The following is an 11,969-nucleotide window of genomic DNA, read 5'->3' as shown; positions in this document are numbered from 1 at the left end:
CCTTTGAACTTTGTTACTTTGTTTCCTGTTCCCCGTGCGGCAGCGCTGGTTTCTGAATTTGTTTTTGGTAGTAACTGGACGGAATTAAAAACAAACAACAGAAGAAAAAAAAAAAGACCCCTAAATCTAACAATTAGCAAGTCAGCTGTCAGTCACATCTCAGAATTCCTAACAATATCTCTGGTCCCCTGGTGACTCAAAGTTACCAAGTCATCGATTAACTTTTTAGATCTACCTTGTTCTTTGCAACCTACTCAGTTTATTTGTTCTTATTTATTCTGAGGCCGTTTTTTGTTGTTTTTTTTTTTCTTTTTTCTTTTTTTTTTTTTTTTTTTTTTTTGGTTTTTCGAGACAGGGTTTCTCTGTAGCTTTGGAGCCTGTCCTGGAACTAGTTCTTGTAGACCAGGCTGGCCTCCAACTCACAAAGATCCGCAAGCCTCTGCCTCCTGAGTGCTGGGATTAAAGGTGTGCGCCACCACTGCCCAGCTCCCTGTGTCTTAATTAGCGTCAGCTGTCAACTTGACACTGCTTAGAATCATCTGAGGGAGGCACACTGGCAGGATTGCCCAGATCAGACTGGTCTGTGGCATATCTGTGAGAGATTGGTGTAATTGATGGTTGAGGGGATTCAGCCCTCTCTGGGTGGATGATGGAAAGGTAGGTGAACCTAGGCTATATAAGAAAGTTAGCGAACATGAGCCAGGGAACAAGCAAGCCGTGAAGCCGGCAAGCAGTCCACCATCCTGCCTTGACTTCTTGCTCCAACTTCTTTCAATGATGGACTGAGACCTAGAAGTGTAAGACAAATAAGTTGCTTTTGGTCACGGTGCTTGTTACAGCAACAGGAAGTAAAGTAGAACACGCCATGTAGCCCACGCCACCTACAACTTGAGGTCTGTCCTGCTTCAGCTTCCTGACAGTTGGATTGCAGTTTGGCGCCTCTTCACCTGCCCAGGCTTTCTCTTGACTGTAGACCTGATCCTGCTGTAGCCTTGCCTTCTGGTCCCACAGTTGAAGCCTGGGGGTAATGTAGGCTAGGGGCTACTCCTACAGACTGTGAGGTAAATCCGTTCCCCACTGCAGCAGAAAGTAGGGAATGGCTGTTCACAGCACAGAATATTAGGGAACCCTAGGGCAAGACTTTGAGGGATGAGAGAGCTCATTGAAAGGCCCATGTACTGCTGGGTGCTCCCCTCTGGACCCTGGAGTAGGCACAGACCACACCCAAACACCAACTTCCAATCACAAACCGAACAAAGAGATTGTTTATTAAGTAAGCAAAGCAAAAAAAAAAAAAATGTTGGCTGAATCTGAATTGGGCAAAAACTGCTATAAATTGCTGTGCACTTTAAGAGGGAAAAGGAGGAGGTCTGTGTTAGAATGAGCCAAGACGCGTTTGGGAAGTTCTGATTGGGTATTTGAATTAGGTTAGTCAAAATAATGAATTTTGGTTGCTGGACCTTGATGTTTTGATAGTTTGGCCTTAGTGATTAGTCTCAGGAATGAGTCAGTGGCCAAATAAGGGAATGGACCTTGGGGGCCGCTTTAGGGATGTGATCCGATGGCTTAGCAAGGGAGAGGAAATGGGGGAGGGCTAGACCTGGCGGTGGAGTCACCTTTGCCATGCTCAGGCCTGCTAGAGCCTGCAAGGATCACTCTGGGCTTAGTAAAACAGTAGTTGAGGACCTGGTGGGAGGAGGGCAGGGGATGAGGAAAGACTCAAGGATGGCGGGCTACAGAAGCAAAAGTTCAGAATTATGGGATCCTGAGGGAAGTCACCAATTAGAAAGAGGGAGAGGAGCCTGAGCGGTGGCTGTGGGGAGCAGGAGATGTGGCACTGCCTAAGGAGGTTTCCACCGTGGGGATCAAAGAACTGTGCTGTTCTACAGAACAGCCACCCAAGAAAGCATCAAGAAACCACCCAGAATGGCAGCCAGGGGTATGCCGCTGCTGTCGCTTTGGGGGAGGAGGGGCTGTGAGAAAGGGAAGCATAGCTGAGAACGACCATCTGCTTTAGGGGTGGGGAAGCTAAGGGCCAGGGTGACTTCCACAGCCAGGCTCTTTGGAGAACTCTTCTCAGAAAGAAGCCATCCTCCACACGACAAACGCGCCCATCCACGAGCATGGCCACTGCAGTTAGCTTAGCTGTGTGTGCCTGAGCATCCGAAACAGCGCTAATAACACCACGGCTGGATTGAGCCCAGTCCAGAGGCCACCGGCTAGCTGCCAAGTCAGTGGGCCCTGGGTGGGCAGCAGTGGTTTAAGTGGGAATGGCCACCAAAGTCTCATGTTTGAATATTTCGTTCTTGGTTGGTGGAACTGTTTGGGAAGGGCTAGGAGGTGTGGTCTTGTTGGAGGATGTGTGTCACTGGGGATGGCCTCTGAGGTTTTAAAAGCAAGCGCCATTCATTCCCAGTTTGCACTCTCTGTTTCATGCTGGTGACTTCAGATGCCAGGGCTCAGCTGCTGCTCCAGGGCCATGCCATGCTGTGGGATATTCCTTTACACAGTGTGAAGATGTGTCACTGTGACTGGTTTAATAAAAGGATAAGCAGCCAATAGCTAGGCAGGAGGTCGAGGCAGGGGCTTCTGGACAGAGAGAGCTCTGGGAAGAAAGGTGGAGTTGCCAGCAGACACAGGGAGCAAGGCGTGTAAGAGAAGAGGTAAACTCCACGAGTCTCATGGCAGCACACAGGTGAATAGAAATGGGTTAATTTAAGTCATAAGAGCTAGTGGGATGAGCCTACGCTAAGGCTGATCTCGTAATTAATAACAAGTCTCGTGTCATTATTTGTGAGCTGACAGTCAGAAGAAAAGTCTGGCTACAAAGCCATGCCTGCCTATTACCATACTCCCCACCATGATGGTCATAGACTTTAATCCTCGAAACTGCAAGCCCCAAACTAAACACCTTCTTTTATAAGTTGTCTCAGTGATGGTGTCTTATCACAATAATGGGGAAATAACTAAGACAGGGCCCAAGAATCTACACTACTTTTTCTTTCTTTGCAGGGAGGGTATTAGAAATTTAACCCAGATCCTTCACATATGAAATACATTATGTCACTGAGCGAAGGCCTTTAACCCTAGGAAATCTAAACTTCTATCAAGGTTTTAGAAGCCACTACTGTTACTAGTTGGGGATCCCACTTTGAGAATTCTGCCTGATTTTAAGCATGGCATAGCACACTGAAAATCTGAATATCGCTAGGTCTCAGCTTACACAACTGGAAAACTTTCATAGGCTGATGAAAGCCACGTACTGGCTTGCTCTTAACATGCAGGAGGGCAGGAAAGAGAAATAAATAAATGTCCACATACTTCCACATTTAAGCATTGAAATCTGTGACTCAGGGTAGCAAACGGGTTAATATGTTCTTCCTTCCTTTGGAAGAAGAGTATCATCCCTATATATATCGGTCCAGGTTTGAATTAAGAATTCAGTGTCGGGCTGGAGAGATGCCTCAGTGGTTAAGAGCACTGTCTGCTCTTCCAGAGGTTCTGAGTTCAGTTCCCAGCAACCACATGGTGGCTCACAACCATCTGTAATGAGATATGGCGCCCTCTTCTGGCATGCAGGCATACATGGAGGCAGAATGTTGTATAAAAAATAAATAAATCTTAAAAAAAAAAAAGAATTCAGTGTCACCTCTTATTCCCTTCCTATTCCCTCTGTGGTGTCTTTCCCCAGTAGATGTCTGCTATTCTCATATCCGGCTAACTGCTCCGTCCCCCAGCAGTCAGTAACAGCTAGGGGTAGGGTTCGTGTGCCCCTCCCACTTGCTAAAGGTCTCATGGAAAGAGTTTGGTTGCTGGGTTTGGATCAAAATTCTTAGTGCCTGAGCCACCTCTCTAGTCTCAGAACATGTTTCTAACGTCAGAGCTGATGGTTTTCTGAATTACGTTGGTCTGTTACAGTGGTTCCTTTTCTCTCTAATTAATTTGGGTCTTCTTTCTGTTTTTTTTTTTTTTTGGTTAATTCAGCTAAGAGTTTGTCAATCTTGTTTATTTTCCAAAAAACACTAAGTCTTTCTTTCATTGAGTCTTTAAACTGTTTCCTTCCCATTAGTTTCTGCCCTTATTTATCTTATTTGTTAAAATTGTGCATGTGTGGACCTGGAGAGATGGCTCGGCAGCTAAGAGATGATGTTGCTCTGGTAGAAGCCCCGGCCAGTTCCCAGGCACCCACATGATGTCCCGCACGGTCCTCTACCTCTACTGGATCCAGTGCCGTCTTCCGGCCTCTGTGGGCACCAGGCACACAAGTGGTGTCCAGACGCACACTCAGGCAGAGCGTTCATACGCATAAAACAGTATTTTTAAAAAGAGGAGATCAGAATGGAGCATGCCTTTAACGGGGAGGGTGGGTCTTTGCATCTGAGTTCCAAGCTATCCAGGGCTATAAAGTGATACTGTCTTAGAAGTAAGAGGAGGAGGAAGATGAAAAAAGAAGAGAAGATTTCAAATAACTTAATGATATATTTTAGAGCCCTGAAGAAAGAACAAGCTAAATCCCAAATCATTAGACAAAAGGTAATCATGGGACTGGGGAGATGGCTCAGCAGTCTGAGCGGAGTTCAGTACCCAGCCAGCCACCCAGCAGGGCAGTTCCCAGCAACCTGCAGTTCCAGTTCTGTGCATCTAATGCCCTCTTCTGGCTTCTTTGGGCATCTGTATTCATACACCGCCCCCGCCACATAAATACACACCTACAAATGAGTGTTCTTAACCACTAAGCTGCCTCTCCATCCCCTCACCCCACCCCTTTTTTGGTTTTTCGAGACAGGATCTCTGTGTAGCTTTGGCTGTCCTGGAACTCACTCTGTCCTGGAAATCCACCTGCCTCTGCCTCCCGAATGCTGGCATTAAAGGTGTGTACCACCACCGCCCAGCTCTCTTGTTTCTACGTAGGCACTTAAGGCTATAAACTTCCCTCTTAGGACTACTTTTATTGTATTGTATGGTTTTGATATGCCACGTTTTCATTTTCATTCAGTTCTAAGAATTCTTAAATTCCTGGTTTCTTCAAGGAGCCCTTCAGTTGCGAGCTGTTTAATCTCCCTCGGTTGGTGTATATTCCAGGCTTTCTCTTGTTCTGTTGTATTCAGAGAGAACACAAGGAATTACCTCACCTTTCCCACATTTGTTTGAGACAGTTGTATAGGCTGATGGGAAGAAGGTCTACTCTGCCGTGTTCTACCAATGTCAAGTCCAAGTCACCTGTGATGTCATTCAGGGCTTCTCCGTTTCTGTCAAGATGACCTTCCAGCTGCTGTGGGAAGAGCATGGGATTCACCCACTACTATGATTCCGGGGTTAACCCGTGCTTTACATTTAATAGTGTTTGGTTTATGGAATTGGGTGCATCTGTGGGGCATACGTTTAGAACTGTAAAGTCCTTTTGGCGGCCTGTAATCAGTAAGAAGTGGTCTTTATTATTTTTCCCACTAGCTTTGGTTTGAAGTCTGTTTGTTGGGTGTTAAAAGAGCAGCCCCTGCCGGCCTCCCAGTCCTCTCTCTGGAAGGTAACGTCCATCCTCTGCGGTGAGACAAGTTTCTCAGGGGCAGCATATAGATGGTTCCTTTTCTCAAGTCCAGATACTTAGAGTTCTTATTGAAAGGTGAGTGTTGATTTCTGTCCTTTTGATGGTTTTGTAATGTTGTGTTTTTCTCCCTCCTCTTGCTTTTAATTATTACTCTACCATGGTTTATTATTTCTTTTAAATTATTTTATTTTGGGGGGCTGGAGAGATGGCTCAGGGCTTAAGAGCACTGGCTGCTCTTTTAGAGGACCCAGGTTCAATTCCCAACACCCACATGGGAGCTCACATCTGTCTGTACTGCCTGTTCCAGGGGATCCGACACCCTCACACAGACATACACACAGGCAAAACACCAATGCACATAAAATTACTTTAAAAAGTGTTTTATTTTCACGTATATGAGTGCTTTGCCTACATGTATGTATATGTACCCGGTGCCCTCTGAGGTCAGAAGAGAGTTGGATTCCTGAAACTGGAGGTATGCACGGTTATGAACTGCCAGGTGGATTCTGGGAGCCCAAACCAGGTCCTTCCCTAGAACAAGTGATCTTGCCTTGTCATCTCTCCAACCCCAGTCCATTCTTTTTTCCAGTCTTGTGGATGATTTTTTCCCCTCTGAAACCGAAGAATTCCTTCAGCTATCTTGGTAACGGCTTAGCGATCATAAAGCCCTTTAGCCTATTTTCTTTCTTTTTTTCTTTTTTTAAATCAAATAAAGTTTTTGTTTCATCGCTTTGCCGAGTGGGCAGTTCTGGATTATCAGTTCTCGTCTTTCAGAACTTGAAATTCAGCCTCCTAGGCCTTCCTGTGTTTTACAGTTTTAGCTGTAAGTTATTGCCAACAGCCTTGTCTGAGAAGGAAACATCCTGTGTCTAAGAGCACTCTGACCCTTGACCACGCCTCTGGGGGAAAGATCTGCAGGACACACGTTTCTGCCTCAGGGATCTGGGAATGCGTGGCTTCTTAGGGTGCACAGGCTTGCAAGTTCCTGTGTTTTTCTATCTCTACTTCCTTGTCCTTTTTTTCTTTGTTCTCTCTGGTGATCTACTAAGCAAAACATCTGTTCCTTGTATGTTGGGTTCACAGGGGTTGCCCAAAGATGGGGACAGACCACCAAAGTGTAGTAAACCAGAAGCAAACGATTCCAGGAAAAAGTTAAAAAAAAAAAAAAAAAAACTCCATGGGGCACAAAAAGCTTATCAGCTAGCTGAGACCACAGTCAGAGATGGATTTGTAAGGTTGTGGCAAAGGACAGCTTCCGAATATCACCTTTTTTTTTAAAGTTTATTTATTCACATTTTATGTATGAGTGCTGTCTTAGGATTTCTTTTTTTTTTTTACATTTTTTATTGATATTTATTGAGCTCTACATTTTTCGCTGATCCCTTCCCTGTCTCTCCCCTCCCCTCTACAATCCTCCCCAAGGTCCCCATGCTTCCAATTTACTCAGGAGATCTTGTCTTTTTCTACTTTCTACTTCCCATGTAGATTAGATCTATGTAAGTCTCTCTTAGTCTCTGCATTGTTGTCTAAGTTCTCTGGGATTGTGGTTTGTAGGCTGGCTTTCTTTGCTTTATGTTTAAAAACCACCTATGAGTGAGTACATGTGATAATTGTCTTTCTGGGTCTGGGTTACCTCACTCAAAATAATGTTTTTTAGTTCCATCCATTTTCCTGCAAAATTCAAGCTGTCGTTATTTTTTCTGCTGTGTAGTACTCCTTGTCCATTCTTCATTTGAGGGACATTTAGGTTGTTTCCACATTCTGGCTATGACAAACAAAGCCGTTATGAACATAGTTGAGCACATGTCCTTGTGGCACGATTGAGCATCCTTTGGATATATACCCAAAAGTGGTATTGCTGGGTCTTGAGGAAGGTTGTTTCCTAATTTTCTGAGAAATCACCACACTGACCTCCAAAGGGGTTGTACCAGCTTGCATTCCCACCAGCAATGCAGAAGTGTTCCCTTTTCCCCACAACCTCTCCAGCATAAGTTGTCATCAGTGTTTTTGATTTTGGCCACCGAATCTCACCTTTTTATAGTAGGGAGCGCCAAGTATTAGGTCTGAACAAAGGAATTTTTACAATCTCAAGGTAAAACTCAGGTACAAACTGCTCTTCTTTGCAATTTCCATTAAGAGTTTTTCAGTTAAACTAGTGGTTTGTACTTAATCTATTGTCTTCCCTGGTATTCCCAGGTGGTGTTTACTGAAGCGCTGTGCTCTCCCCTTTGATGCTGCCGGTTTCACGGAGCAGGGGTAATGCATAACCCAGAGGTCATGTATATCCATCTCCTTTAAGTTAATCCATCCATCGTTAATCACGGATGGCCCGAATGTTATCTAAAAGCTGACCCTCAGATTGTGGTGCCACCCTAAATTTGCAGAGGGCCACTTCAGTCTCGCAAATAGAGCTATGGGTTGTAAAGCAGAGTAGCCCAATGTTAATAGTTAATCCTTGAGCTACTGAGAAAGCTGCTGACAGCCTGTTCTCATTCTCCTAGGCTTACAACTTTATATTTCTTTATTTCTACTTTCTTACTTCTGGAATCTACATTTTTATATTCTTATTCTTGGACTCTTCAGTAAACATGGTTTAATGACTTCCTTTCTTTTTTTGCATTATGATTATCTTTGCATGACTCACTATAAGAGGCACTCTGGCCCTCTAGAGCTCCGTGTATGCCCTCTGGGTCCCCAGCCTCCTCTGGGAAGATTCACATTGCTCCTCTGAGCCTTATTTCATGGAATCAACTCCAGTACCTATGGCAGTGAGTCTGCTGTGAACTATGGAATCCATGATAGGCTTGCTTTTATATGTGTTTTGGTATTTCTATCTTGCTTTCAATAAACTTCCTTTGTATTGTATATTTAGTGTTTCAATATGATGATGGAGATTCTTTTTTGGGGGAGGAGGTCTTGACTGTTTGGTGTTCTGAAGGTCTTTTGTATTAGTCCTTTCCTCTAACTCTGAGTAATTTTGTCATGATTCTTTTGAACATGTTTTCAGTGCCCTGAGAACAAGATTCTCCTCCTTCTTCTATCTAGTCCTTTCACAGTGTTTTGTGTATCTTGGAATTCCTACTCATACCGCCTTAGTTAAATCTTTGCCCTTGTTGGATCTAAGGCTTCCCACAGAGCTTTTGGGGGCTTGTAGCATGTCTTAGTTTGCTGTCTGCTGCTATGATAAGGACAGTGACTGAAAGCAGGTTGTGAAGGGAAGGGGTTGTGTGCTTGCTTACAGGTTACAGTTCAGCACGAACGGGAGTCAGGGAAGAACGGAAGCAGGGGCTGTGGTGGAACGCTGCCTTTTGGTTTGTTCTCCAGAGCTTCCTCGGCCTGCTTTCTTTCCTTGCTGTTCCTTCCTTCCTTCCATTTTGTTTTGTTTTGTTTTGTTTTTTGAGACAGGGTTCTGTGTAGCATTGGCTGTCCTGGAACTCACTCTGTAGACCAGGTCGGTGTCAAATTCAGCAATCTACCTGCCTCTGCTTCCCGAATGCTGGACTTAAAGGTGTGTGCCACCACTGCCCTGCTCAGCCAGCTTTCTTGCACAATTCACAGCTACCTGCTCCGGTAGTGACATGGCCCCCAGCCGGCTGGATTCTGCCACGACAATCATTAATCCAGAGAATGCCAGGCAGATCTGATAGTTTTTCAATTGAAGTTCCTCTTCCCAGATGACCCCAGCTTGTACAAAGTTGACAAAAACTGACTAGCTAATATTTATTTAATTTTCTTCACAGAGCTTTTTATTTTACTTATGTATTTACTTCCAGCATTTCAGTTTTTTTCAGTATTTCTTTTTATTGAATTCACATTTGATAACTTGTTCCACTTTATTTTGATAATTTGTGTTTCCAATCAGGAGCTTATTTTCCTTAAAGTGTGTGTGTGTGCGCGCAGCATAGCATGTGGAAGCCAGAGTGTAACTTCCAAGAATCCGTACTATGTGGGATCCATGGATTCAGCGCAGGTCATCAGGCTTGCACAACAAATGCCTTTATGTGCCGAACCACGCTGGACCCACGGGAGTCTAATTTTTCTTCAATTTCTTTTCTAAGTGCGTGCTCAAAGAGTCCCATTACTGGGCACTGCTACTGTAGGATTAGTCAGTTTCGGATGAGTCATGTTGCTTTTTTTTTTATGTTTATTATGCAACTGCATTGGTGTTTATCAGGGGTTATTTTGTTGCTTTTTAAAAAAATCAGCTGTATCCTTTCAGCTGAGAGGGTCTTAGAAGGAGTAGAAATTCAGCAATCAGTTCCTCAGGCCAGCAGCTCAGGGTGCCTGTATCGCCTGGACATTTTTCTCTGGGTGGAACGGTGAGTGTGAGAGCGGTCACAGCTGGAGTCCCCCACTGTGCGTGTACACCAGCTAATTAACGGCAATAGCCCACGTGGTTTCCATAACGACTGGAGGATAAACAACTAAGGATAATACAGAGTATAGTGGTATTTTAATTAATAATATTAGGTGGGTGAGGATGGGATAGATATTAGATTGATTTTTGTTTTTCAAAACAGTTTCTCTGTGTTGTCCTGGAACTTGCTATTATAGACTAGGCTGGCCTTGAACTCACAGAGATTCACCCGCCTTTGCCTCCTGAGTCTTTTGTTTAAAGGCCAGATTGATTTTTGAAAAGGAAAAAAAATCAACAACAACAACAAAAAAAAAAATGAGGAAGTAAGGTATAGGGAGTATGGGATGCTGTTAGAATCCACAGATTCTAGGGACTGTTAAAGCCATAGAAAATTACAATTAAAAAGTAAAAGCAATGAAAGGGAAAGGCTGGAAGAGGAAAAGACATAGAAATAAGAAAGTATATGAAATATGGATGAAAAGCACAGTAAAACACTCAGGAGGCGGAGGCAGGCAGATCCCGTGAGTGGGAGGCCAGCCTGGTCAACATAACAAGATCCAGGATAGCCCGGCTATGTGAAGAGACCCTGTCGGGGGGGAAAATGTTTAGTAAAGAATGCCTTAGAGGATACCGAGTGGAGAAACATACAGAACAATCTTAAAATCTAACTGAGCGATATACACAGTAAAGAAAAACCATCATGACACATATATGCAAGAGTGGAGATTAAATAACAGAAAGAAATAAGAAGCATACTTAGGAAGTGAATCGCTGGCGCATCTGCACGGGGTCAAGAGATGGCCTTCTTGAATTCCTCTGGTTCTGACAGAGGTCATTCAGTGTGGTGTGGGGGAGAGCCGCGTGGGAGCCATACTCCTCCGGAGGTCTCTTCTGTCCCTGCAGGTCCAGGGTATGCGAGGAGAAGCAGCCTGGCCCCTAACATTTCTTCTTCTTTTTGAAGCTCACACACAATTTTATTAGAGTTTAAAAGAAAAACCGCAGAACAGGCAAACCATAAATATCAGAAGCTGCCCAGAGGAGGGAGATGGAGGAGACGAAGCCAGAAAGCTATGGCCTTAGGGTTATTCATAGAGGTTTGGTGAGCAGGAAGCCACATCACAGAAAGCAGCAAAGAGTGGGGTTGTGGGGCTTTAGAGCCAAAGTGAGGGAGTTCAAAGTGTTAGGGAGAGCATGCTTATAAGAGAGAGAGAAAAGGAAAGGTCAAGCTAACAAAGCTGCATGGCTGTGGGTCTGTAAGCACCCCCAAGAGGGCTGGGATTCTGAGAGACACACGTATAATATCTCATGAAAGGGGTCACTCCTCCTGCGGTGGTTTGAATGAAAAGGGCCCCATCATCTCCTATGTTTGAAGCTTGGCCTCCAGCTGGTGGACCCGGTAAGTCTCAGGAGGTGTGGCTCTGTTGGAAGAGGTTTCAAAGCCACACCATTCCTCAGCTCTCTCTCTGCTGTGGTTGTGTTCTGATGTGACCTTTCAGCTGCTGCTCCAGCCCCATGCCTACCCGCTCACTGCCTTCATCCTCACCATCTTGGTCATGGGCTCACTCTCTTTGATTTTGTTTTTTGAGACAGGGTTTTTCTGTGTATCAGTCCTGGCTGTCCTGGAACTCCCTTTATAGACCATACCACCTGGGCTCGAACTCACTGAGACCCGCCTGCCTCTGCCTCCCGAGTGCTGGGATTAAAGGCGTGCGCCACCGCCGCCCAGCTTACCCTCTGACATTTGAAGCAAAGCCCCAGTTAAATGTTTCCTTTTCTAAGCTGGCTTGGTCATAGTGTTTCATGACAATAGAAAAGTAATGAAGACACCTCCCATTTCTTTGGCATGGCTTTAAGTGAACCTGCCTTCCTGAAGGATTGCACCTTGGTCAGGTAACTTATTCAATTGAATTAACTTTTCCTTTTTTTTTCCCTTTTGTTTTATATTGAGACAAGGTCTCTCTGCATAGCCCTGGCTACCCTGGAACTCACTCTGTAGATCAGGTTGGTCTCGAACTCAGAGATTTGCTTGTCTCTGCCTCTCAAGAGCTGGCATGTGCCACCAGGCAG

This window comes from Alexandromys fortis, unplaced genomic scaffold (assembly GCF_014885135.2).
Source record: "Alexandromys fortis isolate MF-2015 unplaced genomic scaffold, M_Fortis_MF-2015_v1.1 scaffold_29, whole genome shotgun sequence".
In the NCBI taxonomy this organism is placed as follows: domain Eukaryota; kingdom Metazoa; phylum Chordata; class Mammalia; order Rodentia; family Cricetidae; genus Alexandromys; species Alexandromys fortis.
The sequence above is the reverse complement of the archived record's forward strand: the minus strand, read 5'-3'. Positions refer to the sequence as shown.